General features: G+C 39.1%; 1 protein-coding gene across 3 annotated transcripts in view; it reads left to right on the plus strand.

The window, feature by feature from the left end:
* tln2b (talin 2b) overlaps positions 1-18,755 on the plus strand; it is a 120,123-nt gene that overhangs the window by 13,667 nt on the left and 87,701 nt on the right. The window contains exon 1 of one of the 3 annotated variants that reach the window (XM_053236645.1): positions 9,842-12,275. The exons of the other annotated variants lie outside the window; for them this stretch is intronic. The gene's annotated coding sequence lies outside the window, so the exon portion shown is untranslated. Of the gene's footprint in view, positions 1-9,841; positions 12,276-18,755 lie in introns of those variants that run through there. 3 annotated transcript variants of the gene reach the window in all.

The following is an 18,755-nucleotide window of genomic DNA, read 5'->3' on the forward strand; positions in this document are numbered from 1 at the left end:
CAGTAAAATGTCTCCCACAGCATAACATAGTTTACAGGGTTTTTCCGTTAATTTCTCACCCGTCAGAAGGTGAGGAAAGTGCAGGCTGGTAGAGCTCAGGTCACACATTTCTTCTGCCTGTCTGCAGGACAAATAAATGTGTGGTTTGTAAAGCTAGTCACACTTGCATTTAAGGACTAAGTAGCATTATTTGCATTTTTATGTTAAAAAAAACAATTTAGGGACTGTCCTTCATTGCTATCAAATGATTATAAAATAGAAAGGCTAGTTTTTAGCTCATAAAACAGGGATGATTTTGACTTTCAGCATTGGACTGATATTGTTCTGAAATGCCTGTTTGGTATCAGAATTTGTTTTATCTGATTCGCTAATGTATTTTAGGCACTACAGGCTAAAGCACAGGTTCCCAACCTTGGTCCTGGTACCCCCCTGTCCTATACATTTGAGTGTTTTTCCTGCTCAAACACACCTGATTCAAATAATCAGTGAATTAACAGCCTTTCCTGAACTGAAGTGGGTGTGTTAGCACAGGAAACACTGAAATGCGCAGGACATGGTGTACTCCAGGACCAGGGCTGAGAACCTATGGGCTAAAATTAAGTGGTATTTTTGAAAATTAAAAAGTATGGTGGTATAACACTGAAAATGAGAAGAGAATTGGTTCTATGGATTTTTTCAATTACTACTTAACTTGTTTGGTTGTTGCTGTTACATACTACCCCAGCTTTTCAGTTGCTAAGTAATTTTAATTCGGACACTTGCCTCTGGTGTTTCTACTGCCACATAACCTCACCATTTAGACCTTGCATAGAGCACAAGGTCAAGCCAGGGTTCATCCTCAGACCTTAGTGTAGGGGCCAGCGTATCAGAATGTAGGGTGGCACTGTTAATTACCTCCTTGGAAAGGATTCATTTAGAACGGGGACAGTCACATTATAAGAAAAAGCACAATTTCCTTGGTAAATCTAGATCTCCAATATTTTCACTGCTGAGGATAATTGATTTTATGCTAAAGATTATGAGATGCTGTCTTGTGTGCACTCAAGCAGATTTGAAAAGGGCAGCGTTTTGTAATCGAACTCCCGAAAGCTAGTGCTAATGCTGTGTGAATAAATGCTAAGAGGCAATGAAGTGAGTGAAAGAAACCACAGAATTGAATCACTGAATCGGAGGTCCATCTGGCCATTCTTCTTTCCTCTTCATGTGCTGATTAGTGGAAGACTGATGTCTGTGTGCTCTGCCTTGCAATCCTGTATTGAGCACAAAGCCTAATCCTGATATATCATGATTCCCATTGGGACATTTATAATTGTTATAATAAATGATAGTACTTCTTTTTATGTATTGTGAATTAAACAATAATTAAAAAAAAAACTATAATCAAATATACTGTAATCAAATACTAATAGATTAGAATATTGTCATGAGATTTGGACAATGGTATGGATTATCACAATATAGAATTAAAAATATATATGCAGGAGATACTTAATTAACAGCAGTACAAATGGAAAACAAAACAGTACAAGAGAAAAAAAGGATGATTTTGGCCTGCAAACTGTGGATGTGCTTTCTCTTCTGATGGACGTTACTGAACTAGCAGGATAAACCGAACAGTCAGCATATTGAATGGGGACCAAACTAATGAATTTTCAGTATTTTGGATTGGAATTGAGTTGATGTCGCTAGTTAGTGGCAGAGGTGGCATCATCTTCAGTTTAGCATAGCAATTATGCCTTTTGACCCCTTGCTATGGTGATATGGGAGACACCTGAAAATTATGCTTATGTGTTTTCTCTAATAAAGCAGCAATCAGACCAAAATGTGGATAAAATTCATTCGGCAGAAAAGCCAATCCCTTTTAAGTAGTGGTCACAGCAGACTTATTCCTTGCTGTTTTCTTACTATTGCTAGCTAGCCACCTAGCTAGTGTCATCACTGTATACCTCTACATACACCAAAAAAACATGCCATCAGGACAGCATGTACTGTATCGTCCTGTCCACGATAGGGTTTTAGAGGTAATTTCCATTTTCTCTCTGCCACATTACTAATATTAGTACCTCTGGCTGAATATAGAAAGAGAAAGTAGAAAGTAAGGTCAAACACAGAACAGAATACTCCAGAAGCTCTCCATTCAATGTAAAAATGCCACAAAGGTCAGACACTGTCTGTGACTTGAGATATTTCCAAATTTAAAAAATGGAAGTTATTGTTTCCCAACTAGAGAAGATGTGGCAAAACAGCTAGCTAGTTAAGTTGAGTAATTTAGCTAGTTAATGTTATGGCTAGTTAGCAACAAGATGCTAGAATTTATCCACTGCCTCCTTCATTCCGAGCTAAGTAGCCATCATGAATTCTGTCCAAACAATTAGGAATGGCCATATGATTGATTAAACCTATATATTGAGAAATATCCATGTCTGGTCAGCAGTTTTGACAGAAACTTGACAGTTTTGGTCAGACACGTTTTAGGGCCACACCATGAGTTGCCTTTGTGCTTTTATTCAGCTACAGTAGAAATAGCAAAATTTCTGGTTGGTGTCTCAAATCCACAGGTGCCCAGTACCAGCAGCACTATTTCTGATGTGAATCAGGATATACCATTGGTTTTCCATGAAGTCAAGATCATGAAGTGAAAAAGTGCTTTTACTTCACACTGTCATGTGACGTGCCTGCCTGGAGCAAGCACCTAGCCCTGCACCTCACTGCTGGCTACAGGAAACTTGTTAAATGTGGCTTTTTCGTGCAATGGCTTACTTAAGCTTTGATTTAAAGGCTTATTAAAAGTGACCTGATTAGGAGTTGGTTCATATGGATCTTATTAAGTCGCTTTAACGTGCACTCAATGGATTTTTTATGCAATTGGCAAGCCTCACTGGCTTTATTTAAACTTTATTTTTACTTTGAGTTTATTTAAACCTTTATTTAAAACTACACAACCAGAAAATGTTGCAGTTCTTTTTTTTTCCCCCTATCAGTGTACATACTATTCTTTTTTTTTTTTTTTTTCTTCTTCTCCAATTTACTCCAGACACTGTAATTGTTTGCTGTTCTTACAGATGTTCATGGAATGGTCAATTGTTCTAGCTTTCTAAAGGGGTTCTACTTGGAAGAATGTCAGCTTTAAATAGGTTGAATACATCATGTATCAGTACCTTCTATAGGTTTAGTACAGTGAAATCAAAATTGACATTTATTTTGTATTTTCGAAATACGTGGATCAAAGGTGATAGCATTAATATGATGGTTAATGGTAGCTTTTTTCGGTCAGGTTCTCTCAGTTCAACTGGATTTATTTCTGTCATGTGGAGAGCCCATGTGTTTATTGGGTTTTAGACTTAGTCTCTTTGATACAGCTCTCCAGCTCTCAGAATGAGTGTTAACTGTACTCTTGGCAACGTCCCAGTGAGTCTGAAAGTCCATTAAGAGAATTAGCATGGGGACTCTCGTAGTGCCAGTCTGCTAGGGTTCTCCCTTTGAATCATCAGGCCAGCACTGAGAAAGAAACTGAGGCAGAGGCTTGGTGTAGCCCTTGTTGGCAGCCTAGTCCTTTGGAGTATGGGGTTAATGGCAGTGCTGCTTAAGAGATTGCTCAGTGTGCAGCTTATTCAGAAAGTGGCCAAGAGAAAGGGGATAAACAGCACCAGAAAGGGATTTCGATGCCAAGAAGCTTTCTATCTCTTTTGCTTGCAAAACATTACTTTTCTAATGATGGTTTTTAGCCAGCATTGTAGTAGGATGGCAATAGTGGCAGTTTCATTCATCTCTCGGAATAATGGAGATACTCTGTGGGAAATGGGTAATAGGCAGCAGCTAAAACAAAAATTATATATCAGCCTGAATTGTGAGTGCCATTACAAAGCTAAGAGTAGATACAACTCTAGTCTCCAGTGTGCACTCTGAAAATGATACCAGTGCTCTACTTGTTTTGTTAAGCCATCACATGGCTGGGTAATGTCCTTGTTAGTGTGTCGTGTTGGATACATCCCTCCTGTCCTAAGTAAGCTGTGGCGCTGAGGCATTCGGTTGTATGCTGCTGACCCAGCAATACCTACGGCAACCTCTGTCTTTCCCTCCCCGCACTTCTGTTCTTAGATACACTGTCAGCATCCCCAGAGGGCTATGGTAGTACACACCATGAGAATTTATGACAGGGACCCAGCCAGCAGAGAGAGAAGAAGTGAGAATGAATAGGTGACTAAAAGAAAAAAAAAAAACAAAGTGAGATAAATATCTAGCATAGGTTTAGGACAAATATATAAATTAAAAGCTTACACCTACTATAAATAGTGCATGTTGTGGTTTAAAAGCATCATATTACGTACTATAAAGCAATTAATGATCATTGTTTTAATGGATGAAATAATGGAAGTACAATAAGATATTAATGAAAATACAAGACTAAGTGATTAAGAAAAAAAATAAAGGAAAAATACAATAAAACAAATAATTCAATCAAGTGGAAGGTGGGAGGAAACCGAGAGGATCCCGGAGGAAACCGAGAGGATCCCGGAGGAAACCGAGAGGATCCCGGAGGAAGCCCATGTGCTACCGGAGCTACCCGCTGCACCACTGTGTCAGCCTCAATCAACCCAAACAAAGTAAAATCAAATCAATCAAGAATTTAAAAAGCTAGAAAGGATATGTTTTTAGGATTTGAATTTTTTTTTTTTATTTGAGTTTTTGATGTTTTTTTGGTGTTCCTTTACTTTCCTGCACATACTATAACTTTAAAGAACAAGGAGAATTATAGAAGGTCATTAGTTCACTTAATAAATTAAGCAGTACATGATTATGCGCATTACTGTTTAACAATGGCATTTAATCAGTAACCTGTACAAGGTGGATAAAACAATATGGTCAGATCTGTGCAGCATATTGTACATAAGGCTTTAAAGTAACTATCAAGGTACAGTTTGAGAGCTTAATGTCAGTCTTGCTAGCATTAAATAACAGACAAATATAACTGTCTTCAAAATTCCACTTTATCTGCATAGTTCCACTTTGTTTGCAGATAATATAGCCCGAAGTTAACATGTAGACTGAAAAAAAAGAAAAAAAAGAAAAAAAAAAAAAAACCCTGAAGAGACCCTATTACAGAGTCTTGAGAGATACCATACATGACCTTTACACATTTTAAAAGAAGCAATATTTACACTGGCAAAATGGAAACAAGCATTCTAACTGACCACTGATTAGTCCCAAGCTAAAACAAAGGCCATTTATCACTTCAACTATTTGACCTTTGCAGTATATTAAAGATTTGATATAGGTCTGTATTTGATGTAGGTCTATAATATAAGTCTATACAGGTCTGTTAAAAATGGTAAATTAGGCACATAATAAGTAAGGAAGGTCTATAATTTGATTTCAGTAATGCTTTCAATAAAGTAAGTCACCCTATTTTCACACTAGCAAGTGACAAAAGAGACAAATGACCATTCACTTTCTATGTATGTGCGTGACATGGGGCCACAATTTCAGTGATAGTAGACAGCTTCAGAGTGACAAAGCAACAGTGCAACATGTGATGTTTGAATTGAGATTTTCTTAAGCCTAATTAAGTATTGACAAATTAAGTATGACGCAGTGAAGTGAACAATCCAAACAACTGACTCCACTGATTCCTTGGACCAATTCTAGTCCAACATTTTTCAGTTCCCCACTTACAACTTTAGGTCCTACCTGCAATTACTTCTCATTTACTGTTTGAAGTGCAAAAAATGATAAACAACAGGATAAACAACAAGTGGCACAAGCGATGTGTCGCTCGCCAGTGTGAACGTAGGGTAGAACTTAAGTTTTAGATATTATTCTGAAGGGTTTAAAATTTCTGCTATATACAACTGGGATAAATGGCTCTTTGGATAAATTGTTAATGTAGCTACTACACCAAGCATAAATGTGGGATTATTTTAATGTGTTTGTCGTTGTAATCTATAGAATGCTGTGTGCTATTTGTACATACTGCCAGCTGTAACACAAGAACATTCACTGACTTATCTTTTGCTTTCATCAGCCTGTGTGTATGCGTTGTGTCAGCAGTGCAGGTCTGCTCTTTGCATGAGCTCTCACATTACCCCCCTGACCCCCTCCCCCCCAATCCAAATGTTCATTCTTATGGCCTGAGTAATTAGCAACATTATATGCAGCCATGTGTCTGTTTGCATTCTTCTAAAAGGCTGTGAGGAAAGGGCTTTCACATGATACTGCTCTTATTTATCCTGCGCTCCAAAGATTCTGAAATATGCAGCATGTGGAATGTACTTGCATATGTGTGTGTCTGAGCGTGGGTGTGTTTGCACGGCTCTGCTGTAAAGCATAGTGGAGTATCTATTAGGATAGAGAGAGGGCCTAGCACAGAACTATGATGACTGAATCGCCTTTGAGCTGCAGTTGTATCATCCACAATGGAGTATATCATATTACAGGACATTCTATACACGAGTCCTCTCTTTTTGTTCTGTATGGCGTGTCTTGCTTCCCATAGGCTTTAGCTCAACATGCTGTGACGACAGACAGCCGATTCTGCACATCCATTCTAGCTGAATAAATTCAGGCCCCATTTTGCATTTTACCTTGAAGAAGCAGCTATTCATCGGCACGGGTGTGTTTGTCTGCAAATAGCAGCTTTGTTCAGTTGGGATTAGCTGAAGACTCATGCATTCATTTGTTAGACAGGTATCCTACCCACAGACGACCCTCGACCTTGTTATCATTTTGATGGCCAAGGCCGGATTCTCCCTCTTAACCTGTCCTATTTACATTTTAATCCATGAAAATCTTAGGGTGAAGGACAAATAGGGACGGACCTGGAAGCGAGCAGATTTCGAATCTACTAGACGGCACAGATTTGGACAGAACACGACCACAGAAGAAATGATACGACAAAATTAAAGAGGAGACTCTGTCTAAATACAAGTATTAGGAGCATCATACAGAAATCACTTTCCTTTCCTATGAACGAATATCCTCTTCGAAGTCCTCTCCTACTCTTTCTTTTTCTTACACTGAATAGATGAACCTCCCTTTTTAGTGTTTTTTAGTGTGCAATATATTTGTGGTCTGGGCCTTTGAGCTTTTACTACACATGGAATAAGAACACTGGGCAGCCCACATGAGAGCAAGTGGCCCTGCCCATGCATCAGATTAAAAAAGATGAATCCATATAACTATTATAAAGGGAAATGCCTCTATTAATAGTATCCTTAAATAATTAGTCAGCGGGGAATTCCACTGACTTTTTTTTTTTTTTTTTTTTCTTCCCCAGAATGTCTGCATAATTTACTCACTGTGATCTAAACAAAGTCCTTTAGATTTTTTTTTTCTGTAAAGCTCCTTGTAAACTGCACCATTTTAGGTGTTTAATACTTCTAATAGCTACCTCACGGAAAGCATTTGCATAAAGATTTATAAATAAATTGCTTTATGCCATTTTTTTTTTTACGCAATAGACCAGACAAGGTTTTGCTTGTGGTTTCAGTTTAGACTTATGCTGCGTTTGAGGCGAAGCTGCAGCTTGTAATTCCCTAAACTACCAGCTCCTTCCCTGTTCGCAGAGTACTGTCAAATCAACATGGCTGCACACTGCATCAGAAGTAAAAGTAGCACCCAATAGCTTTAAATGAGTTATGCTGAATATATAAGTATTTGCTTTACATACAGACATATTCGCTTATTAAATCTGTAACACTATACGGTTCACTGTTTAGGAAGGAAAAATATACATTACTCATCACAGTTGGTTGGCTAACAAAAGATGGACATGGAGGTATCCATGTTTTTTTTTCCTACTTTGTCTGTCGAATTCGGCGAGGTCAAAAATGACATCATTCCAACCTGCAAATTACCATGTAGGAGGTGAGTTGAATGCTGCAATAGCATTTACGATTTTTGACCTCTTGCTATGGAGAGACAGCACACTCCTGCAGATACAGCAGACTTTTCTGATTTTTTCAGCTGTCAGACCAAATGCAAATAAAGTAAAATCTGTGAAGTTGTGAGTCGACAGAAAACAAGAATGTGGGTGTGTGCTGACTTTTTTTTAATTTTTTTATTTTTTGGCAGTAAAAAAAAATGCAGGAGCTGTGCTAATTATTAGGTACTGGTCACACTGGACTTTTGCATCATTGTTTTCTTACTGTTTGCTATTCTGCTTGGGTGTAATTTCTATAGCTCAATAAACATTTCTGATGTATTGTGGGTATCAAGATATGTGTATATAACTAGTGCTTTTTAAGAACTGGGGGGCGGATTTTAAATTTTGCACTGAATCTTTAAACAAAATTATGCAATACTACTAATTTGCATGACCTAGGTTAGCAAACCTATACATCATGATATTATGTATTATAGAAATATCACATATTGCGATATGAGTATTGCGATACTTTTTTTTGTGTGTGTGTGTGTCCTCTAGCTGGAGTCAGTCCAACTAGCTAAAGTGAGATGTGGCCTACTCTTTAATTTACAGGTTATGTTTTTATTTAGTATAGTTACTGTTAAAATGGAAGTCTGAGGATGTTGAAAAGGTCAGTTATTTCTAAAATATCCCACATTTTTTAAAAATGGTATATTGGTTAAAACCGGAACATACAGATACAGAATTGCAGTGTATTGACAAAGGGAGAGTCAGAAGAGACAGTGTATTGAGTCGGCTGGTTAAGAAGTTGGTGGTGTCAGTGCAGGAAACGTCTTCCCATGCAAGCCAAAACTGAATGCCTGTTTTGCCACAACTGGCAGATCACAATACCACTTATTCAAGGACTGAATGTGTCTGGAGATGAAACAGTGACAGCGCTGTGCATCACTGACTCTCAGGCCCACATCAACAGAACAGTCTTGGAAACTTCTCTCTGTCTGCCTGACATTAATTGCAAGAGACTATGAAAACCAGAGGCCGGCATAGCCGCATGTTTATTGAGCAAATGACATGCATTAATAGTAGGTCATTTTGGTTTCGAACAAACAATAAGCTATGTGTATGATTTTGTCCTTTTTATCCACCAGTATAGTCTATTTTTGACCTATCTGGACTGCAGATCCTTCCTTTATGTTTGCAATAGGCAGAAATCACTTTCAATTGTTAATCTGATTTTCTCCTACTCCCCCGAGGACAGTTATTTCATCTTTTTAGGAGTGTCCACTCGAGTATAAACAGGTCTGAGCTGGTTCACCAGGGTCAAAATCTGTAGAACGCTTGTTCCTAACATCTCACATGCATCGAAGAAGATAACTATTTGATGCAGGTCAGTTACTTGCTGAACCACGAGCAGTTGCTAGCCACTTAGCATGTTTACTATCTATAGGTCTCAGAGTGCGCACAAAGTCTGTGCTACCCAAAAGCTCTGGTTACATTTACACCGTATTTCAGAATCCTGATGCATGCCAGAAAGAGAGATTAGATTACATCTCGTAAATCCCTTCACTAGTTACCTATATCTTTTTAGAATTGGTTTCGGGATTGTTTAACTTTGGTTAACTGTCTTCATGGCCTTCATGGCAAAATGACCATTCCACTAATGAAAAAGAAGAATGCAGTGTTCTGTAAAACCAGACTGAAGAGTTCATATGAAATGAGTGTAATAATAATAATAATAATAGTTGTTATTATTTGACATTGTTTAGGGCTACTTCTTTCATTAAAGAAGTGCGGTGCCATCATTTCATCATAGCACACGGTTCATTTTTTTTTTTTTTTTTAGTTATTTCACCAATGTAAAACAAGAACAAAATAGTTGAAGAAACATCTTCAAACATCTGAAGTTTGGGAGTTCTTAATGCATACTGAATGCATACCGAGCAGTGATGTTCAGTCCTTTTTGTCTGTTTCATAGCTCTAATATGAGAACTCAATATTAATTTCAGGTATAAAAATATTTTTGAGCAGCTTTAAAACCTTGAAAATAGAATTTGCAATTGTAAAAATTTTGAAAGTTTGATATTGAAAAGGGGTTGATTTTTTTTTTTTATCACGCTTTTGCTGAAAACATGTAGGATTTCAAAACATTTCAAATTCTTTATATCCCTTAAATGTTGTTAAGTCCCACAGGGTACCCTTTCATATGATTTATTTTTTGTTTGTATTTCTATTCTTTCTCTTATAAAGTCATCAAAATGAAATATGACTTAAGCTTTTCATATCATATTTAAATGTCAAACAGCAATGTCCGTTGCGGTGACCCGAATTATTAGCTCCCTTTGAGCTACAGTAAAGACTATAGTATAACAGAGCCCACACTTCCTATTTAAAATGTAATTGATGTGATAAAGGGGAAAATATGGATGTATTAAAGCCAATATTGTCATATTATTCTATTACTGATAGTGTTGAAAGGATGATAATTGCATTTACAGATAAATGTGTTGGATCACATGGTGCTCTTCTGTCAGAGTAAGTCTTGAATGTATGTTCAGTTCAGTTCAGTTTTACTTTTATAGATCTTCACAAAGTGGCTTTACAGAAAGCAGGATGTAGATTTAGATCCCTAAAGAGCGAGCCAGGGAGGGGGAGATTGGCAAGGAAAAACTCCCTGAGACAATATGAGGAAGAAACCTCACTTCACTAAACAGTGAAGGGCAATTTTGTACACTGTTGTAACTTTCATCTATGCACAAGACAAAACAATGACCAGTCTGATGTTCTGTTTATATTCTGATGAATCACAAATTGTTTCTGACAGATCTTTTTAAAGCTTCAGTTCAAGCAATCAATTTTTTAAAATAACCCTGTAGGGAACTATATAGGTTAAAAAATGCCACAGCTCAGAACAGATGTGCTTTTACTTGCACACGCTCAAAAAATGGATGCAACACTATCTTTTCAGCTTCCCTTGGTCGTTTGCCTTGTAGCACCCGAATGAAAATTCTGTGCGTAAGTATAAAATGATACCGAGCTAACTCCTAACCACCTCCACCATCTGTTGTTGGCGTTTGGGGCCAGCTGTGATGGACCCCAACATGGCAGGGTTGAGTTTCCCCAGAGGAAGGCTCAGTGTGCAGAGCTGTAATCCCCCTCAGAGGCTCTGCCCTGACCTTTCACTCCATAGCAGAGGCCGCTGTTGCCCTCGCTGACCTGCCATAGGGGCACCAGGCACTGAGAAGCCTGGAAGAGTGGGCATTTATTTTAGTCCGAGCAGTCTTTTGCAAGAATGCATCTTCTGCAAACTTCACATGAATCCACCTGGCTGGAATCTCTGAGATGCACAAGTGTTTCATCTGTATACTTGGCTGTCTGAGGCAACCTGTCTGTTTGTTATTGGAATTGAGTTATTGGCCTGTAGGAAATGGTTCAGAGACTCCAGAACGCTGCTGATATAACCTGTGCCTGGAGCATCATTAATATTGCAATATTGCTGTAGTTGAAGCTTTGGCATGTGCTGGATCAAATTGCAAGTGACCGATCATAGGTTCAGGTCTGTCAATGTTGTTCAGATGCATCTCTGACTTCACACAACATTGCTATCAATCCAGTCGAGCTCCTTTTCCTCTTACAGATCCCTGTTCTGGACAGGATTATTGATGAGAATATTGGCCATCTGCTGGTAGAACAAGCTACACCCAGGGAAAGATGAAAAGTGTTCAGGCTACTGTTTGATTTCTGTGTTAGCTGGGAGAAAATGCAGCTGCGATAAGTTATTACGAGGTCACTCCGAGGGAGCTCTGTGGTGGATTAACACAGCACAGCCGAGGGAGGGGTGTCTTGGAGCAACAAGATGCACTTTACAAGGGCCAGTGAAGCTGAGAGTTATGAGGGACGGTAGCTCTTTGTGTTCTTTTGTCAGCGCTGGTCTTCAAGCTCTGTTCTCTGACAAACTCCTGGCAGCATTTTGTTATCATATCTGAGCCAGAACTGTGGGACACTCGTACGGAATGTCACAGCCATGAAGAAAGTTTAGTGGAAGAGTATGTGGTAAGCAGAAAGCTGTTAGGAAACATTGGTGCATAGAGTACTTGGCCATGTGTGGATGGACATATGAGTCCTTCCATGCCTCTTTGCTTGCGAGCTGAGCACTGGGACTAATTGAATTACAAAGGCCCCTCCTACACACGCACACATCTCCCTGACCCCCTACAGGAGGGCATCACTAATCATTCTGAATGTCTGTTTTCAGAATGACTAAAAGTGTGTCACCAGTGTGGTCGAGGGTTTAATTTTCCAGGGAATCTTCACAGCCTGGATTAAATGGCGTTTTTCCAGAAGGCTCCATCTTCACCCAGTGACCCCAGAAACGACTGGGAGCAGCTGTTCCACAGATGTGCTGCGGAAAAAGGTTGTACCATCCACTAATGAAAGATTTGTCAGCCAAAAACTGAAGGGAAAATTAGATTTGCTGAATATACCATAGCATTCAACTGACGTTTCAACCACAATGATACAATACCACCATTTTGCTGGTGAATTGCTCATGTTTCAAGATATTTGAAGGATTCCTTCATGAATTAGTGGATGAAGAATTTGTAACCCCTAAAGCCTACCCGAATGCCTACCATTGCCACTACTACATCTGCAGGGCCTACAATTAATGATCCTGTTGCTTATCAATAGCTGTATCAGTTACTAGTAAATGTGCTTATTGGACCTCATTTAATAATCTTAATCATTTGTGTTGAAATTCGAATTTGTGTATAAATGTTTTTGTAGGCCAAGCAATATTAAAAATTCCCACTAGATGTAAGCTTACAGAGAGCTGAAAATCACAAAATAACTAAATGGGGGGAACGAGCACCTCCTAAGGATGAAGTGTGCTAAATCTTTTAGTAATATTGCACAGCTATCACTGCATGTCAACACCCGCAGACTAAAAAAGACTAAATCTCTTTTAGTTTATTTTGTCCTGATTGAATATCTTATTTGGATTTGTTTTGGATTAGAAGTCATTAATATGAAACTAATATTAATACAGTTCCCAAAATGCTTATTAATTTGTGTGTACAGTTGAAATAAATAAGCTACTTATTCATCAACGTAATTGGTTTGTAAAATCGCAGTAACTCAGGCCACTCAGTTTATACGAACATTATACGAATGTTTTTCCAAACGAACTGGATTTTCATGAATACCACTATTCTTGTGCTCCTAGAGTTTCGACAAAATTCTTTCACATCCAGTTTGACAAATGAGGCCCATTGTTTATTAAATAGCTGTCTTGAAATCTGTTTTGTGTTACATTGTGTATGTGATATACTACAGTATTTAAAGCCATTGGCAGATATCCCCAGTTGGATTGAACCCTAGCCCCCTATAGACTACAGCAAAGTAAATAACAGCCTCATGATGATGTCTGTTTCATGTTGAAGCAAAAGCAAATGTGGCATTTTACAGGTATGGTAGCAACCCACTTGGTTTGGAAAAACAGTGCTAGAAAATTGTCTTGCAAGTCTGAGGTTTTCTTAAAGCACTTCTGCCATTGCTAATAAAACTAAGCAGATTTGTTTCAGCCCGTGCATAAATAAGATTCACAGCTAAATCTGCACTCATTCTAATGAAGAATATACAGACATGGAGGAGGGAGAGAGGAGGGGAATTGATTTTATTTCCTGTCTCTGGGAATTGCTGTCTACATTCTTGGAAGCAGGCTACATTGCTCTGTCATATGTAGGAGGAGAGATTACAGAAACCGATGTCCACTGGGAGTGAGGGGGTGTGTCCTGCCTTACAAGTGTATGTGCTAATCTTATCGTTTTATATGGTTTCTTTTTCTAATGCTCCATTTTCTCATTCTTGTTTAAGCTGTTAATGTATCGGTCCTCCTTCTAGCTGATATCTCTCTAATATAAGGTATGACAGTGTGAATTTTGATAGTGCTGCTGAGACACCAAGCGAGATGTGTATACTCACACGCGCACACACACACACACACACACACATGCACGCACTCTCACCTGTCTGAACGTTTGAATATCTTTTGAATGTTCTTTGCATTTCCATTTTTACCTTGTGTAGCTTTTATACCTGACCCAGTGATCCAGCGAAGGCATAAATAAATCATCCTCTGTGGCGACATTCATTAAGCCTGCTGCTGGGTTACTTGTGCATTTCATCTTGTGTGAGTAATAGTTATGTGAAATGTGAAATGCCAAGGGCTGATTTAAGGGTGGTAGAAATTCTCGTAGAATTTTAAAATGACTCTTTTTAGGTCATCCTATCATTATCCTCACAGTATTATATATCATAGCAGGAGGCTCATCTGACAGGTGAGCTAAAGGTCACTGTATTTGTGAATTAAAAGGCAAACCAGATATTTTCCAGACATGGGCTAGACCTTGATTTTTGGCACAGAATCGCTATTTACAATTTACATTTTGTGTATGGTTAAATTTGAAGGAAAACTCCACCCTGAATGACTTGCATACTATTTTGTATAATTAGCATGTGAGCTTCAATCGTGTCCAAGATCTTTTATTATTAATATGGTATTGAAAGTTGCTGAAAATGGCTAAAAAAATCTCTTGTGCTTTTGTTTTTAGGAGGTTGTTAAATGTTTTTCTCCTGTTAAACACCATTGTAACTGCACTAGCCATGTCTCCATGTGATGTTAGCGGCACACACCACTAACTTCTCCTGGGAATAATGAAAATACAGAACTTGCCTACAAATTAGCAGAATCACTAAATACATCACAAGTATTTCAAAATAAACATATTTAATGCGGTTTAGGGTGGAGATTTCTTTTATATGTGTAGTAGATAAAGAAATGTGTAGAAGTAAAAAATCTTTCATTTTTTTGGGATCTGCGTGTTTTCACTGGCTGATATTTGATTCTGGCTCCAGTTGAAGCGGTTGAAGCTCTGACAAATCACAGTAGCTAGCAACAGTGGCTAATGTGGCATGCGGTGTTTTCCTATCTGTGGGTTCTCTTAAATAACTTGTACATTCGCACACAGTAATTTTCACTTGCAAATGTGAGTGAAATGCTCACAGTGAGGGAGCCCTGTGGAAATGTGAGAGTTTGCCATAGCCTTTTTTTTCTCTCTGGCAGAATCCCAGTCTGTATTTGTCCAAGAGGAGGATTGAGTTCTGTTTTCTTCTTATCGCCCATCCCTCTGGAGTTCAGAGTCCTGGTTCCTGTTGTGTTTTTCCCTGAGGTGCAGTGTCTTGATTCCTATAGTCACACTGTCAGGGACAGGCCTAACTTCTGTTGGTGTAATATGAATACATGTACGGCATGCTCTTAAATTTCCTTTCTGAAGCAACACGTTTGCTCTTGTGTAGCTTCGCCATGTGTGTTTTCCAGCACAGTTTTGCTATGGGTCAGACAGATAGTATTAGTAGTTCAGTGAGGACCAGGTTTATTTTTTTTCCTGTGTTACCACTAATCAGTTGTATTTTAATCTCAGCACTATGTGGCATTGCTGGTATTCTGGGCTGTTTTATTATGCGGTAGTTAGTGAATGGTGTGTGTGCGTGTATGTGTGTTTTGTGGAGGTTAATGACCAGACCTTGGTGCATGCATGCTTACCGTAATGAGACAAGACCTAATTGGTTCTTTAATAAGGTGAATTGGAGAAGCATGGCATGTACTTGTCCTGTTGCTGAAGACAAGCAGCCACTTAGCTAATTACTGCCTCTCCACAGCAGAGTCAGCATTCGTGAGTTGTTTGTCTGTGAGTTGCTTGAGTTGTCAGTTGTTTTTTCACCTTTCCAGTGTTGAAATGTGAGACACCAGCTTATAGATAAGTTCAGTACTCGTGCTGCCTTAGTTTTAGCCCAAAGAGCTCATTTGTAAGGCAGTGTGTTCCGAGTAACATGCACAGTTGACTAGACAATTAGGTTACATTTGCCGTGAGAGAGGGACATTAAATGAGGCTAAGGAGCTAAGGGATTTCTTGTAGTAGCATTGATGCCTTTATTATCAGATTTGGTTCATGAAGAACGTTTGAACTACTTCCATTTTCCCCGTCTAAGCTGGCCTCACTACATACACAAGGCCTTGGAAACACAAGCTTTGAGCTTTGAGAGAGCCATGTGTTTTCAGTGGACTACTGATGGTGAAACTCTAAACCCTTGGTCCAGCTGGCAGAAACTGCAAAGTGCCATCACTCCTCCCTCCAGTGTGGAGGAAAATTTATGCCACCTGAGTAATATCAGATTAACAGAAGCAGCAGGCAGACCACAGCTAATGCCCTGCTGTACAAGCAGCAAAACTCATTATTATAGCATCTGCATTTGCATCAGGTCCACTTGGTGCCAGAGTCAGTGAAATATCTGTGATGATCTAGGAAAGCCATGACTGTGATGGTCTGGCAAACAGCCAAAGAAAATGAACTATGGCACAAATGTAGTTTTTCTGCCTACTGACACCTCAGCTTAAAGAAACCATTAATATCTTTCACCAAAGCTATGACGCAGTGTTTTTTATTTACTTTATAACCTTGCCTTGACCATCTTCCCTCAAAGATCATGTTGTATATAAGGAGCCAGTTTAACAAACACAGCTGTAAAAATTCTGCCATATGTCTAAAACCTTCCTAACTAGGTGTGATTTTCACACGCAGTGAATGCCATGATTTAATCAAGTTGTTGCATAGGTACATGCCTTAGTGAATGGAAGCTACATGCATTAGTGAAGTTGGAATGGATTCTGTAAATGAGATTTTCACCCTTTTCACTTTTGGGAGTAACCAGACTTTAGTGCTAGAACTTTACAGTTTGAGATTTATGCAAAGTAAAAGGAAAAGCCTGTAGTTTTCAGAATTATATATAGTAGAAAATGTAAAAATTTCACTATGTGAAGGGTTTTCCCAGGCCGCCACATGGCCACTTTAATAGGAACACCTTTAACCCTGCCTTTATCCAATCAGCCAATCGTGTGGCAGAAGTACGATGCTTAAAAACCTCTCAGAACACACAACATTGAGGTGGATTGGCTACAAAGTAAGCCAAGAACAGGAGTCTGGGTAGTGGTAGGGGCAGTGGTTAAGATGTTGCACTACTGATTGAAAAGTCATGAGTTCAAATCCAAGCACTGCCGGGCCCTTGAGCAAGGTCCTTAACCGTCAACCTCTTCGTTGTGTAAATGAGATAAATGTAAGTCGTCTTACAAATGGGCATCTGACATAAATGACTGCCATAAATGGGGGCAGTCGTGGCCTAATGGTTAGAGTCTCGGACTTGTAACCCGAAGGTGAACCTGATGGTCATGGTTCGAGTCTCAGGTCTGGCAGGGACTGTAGGTGGGGGGAGTGAATGACCAGCGCTCTCTTCCACCCTCAATAGCATGACTGAGGTGAGACCCTTGAGCAAGGCACCGAACCCCCAACTGCTCCCCGGGTGCCGCAGCAAAAAAGGCTGCCCACTGGTCCAGGTATGTGTTCACGGTGTGTGTGCACTTGGATGTGTTAACTGCAGAGCACAAATTCCGAGTATGGGTCACCATACTTGGCTACACGTCACTTCACTTCACTTTAAATGTAAATGTAGTCTGACACTACAGAGGGCACAGGCTCACCTGGGTATGTTGTGCATCTGAGGTGCTTTTCTGCTCATCGTGGTTATTTGAGTTATTGTAGCCTTTCTGTTAGCTCAAACCAGTCTGGCCCTCTCTTATCAACAAGGCTTTTCCACTCGAGAGAGAGAGTACGCAAGTATGGGTTTTTAAGACACTTAAAACATTTCTGCCAGGCACTCAGCTGTCGATCCTGTGATCCATGATTTTTAATGACTGTTTCTTAATGCACATGCTGTATGTGTGGTCCCTAACCAGTTTAATACAGCTTTTAACAGACATGTTTGTTAAATCTGTGTCCAATGACAGTTGTATATGTTTAGAACAGTATGTGAGCTGTAACTGCATGAGTAAGTATATGGAATCTGTTTCCTGCTTTCTCAGTGGCTAAGAATATATGGTGCTATAAATATGTTGTGTTAGTTATAAACTGTGATATTGCTTAGGTAAAAATGATCCAATAATTTGTGCAGCCTGAACTAGCATACATTAGCAGCCATGGGTTCTTAAGAAGACTTGAGTAAACTTGATTCTAATATGAAAGCTTAAATGATTGTATCCTATAACAATATGGTCCTGTGGTCCCTCTGTTGTTCAACACAGATTACAGCACTAATGTTCACCCTATTTGTGATATACTGATCACATAAACTGGATTGGATTCTTCATAAACATTTGTACACACAAGTGAGTTATTCTACATGTACTTTAAGACTGTATACAATATTCTCCTTTACGTTCTTAATTTTATAATAATGTAAAATATTTATATTTAATATTTTTATTAGTGACAGTTTGTGACCTTAGTATTATAAAGTTCCACATTCATTCTTAACCCAGATGGAACCTTATAATTCCAAGGTCACACATTGTACACATGTAGAACTGTATGTGCAACTGCATGAGTTGTAGGAATCAGAATGGTATAACCCAGTCATCCTTCTCCCGCGTTGCCATTCACGCTCGTCCTCAGTGACACTGCTCATTCCTCTCATTTATCACGTCCATGAATAGTGCCTTCGTTCCTCCAGGACTTAGACCCTGCATCCTTCAAGATCAATTCCAAACAAGGGACATATTCCGCAGCACAGAAAGATTCCTTCAATACTCTCTGGACCTGACGTCACCAAAAAGCCGCTAGCTGAACCGTGGCGTCACCACTGACCCTGGAAAAGTGCGGCTTTTATTTGCATGGCCTTAAGTTTTCAGTGTTTGGATTGATTCTGTGGGATCTGCATGTCTGTGTTGCTTTTGATTGGTGCTTGAGTTTGACTGATGGCTCTTTCTGGGATGTTTGGAGGAATG

Source organism: Pangasianodon hypophthalmus, chromosome 9 (genome assembly GCF_027358585.1).
Source record: "Pangasianodon hypophthalmus isolate fPanHyp1 chromosome 9, fPanHyp1.pri, whole genome shotgun sequence".
Lineage (NCBI taxonomy): Eukaryota > Metazoa > Chordata > Actinopteri > Siluriformes > Pangasiidae > Pangasianodon > Pangasianodon hypophthalmus.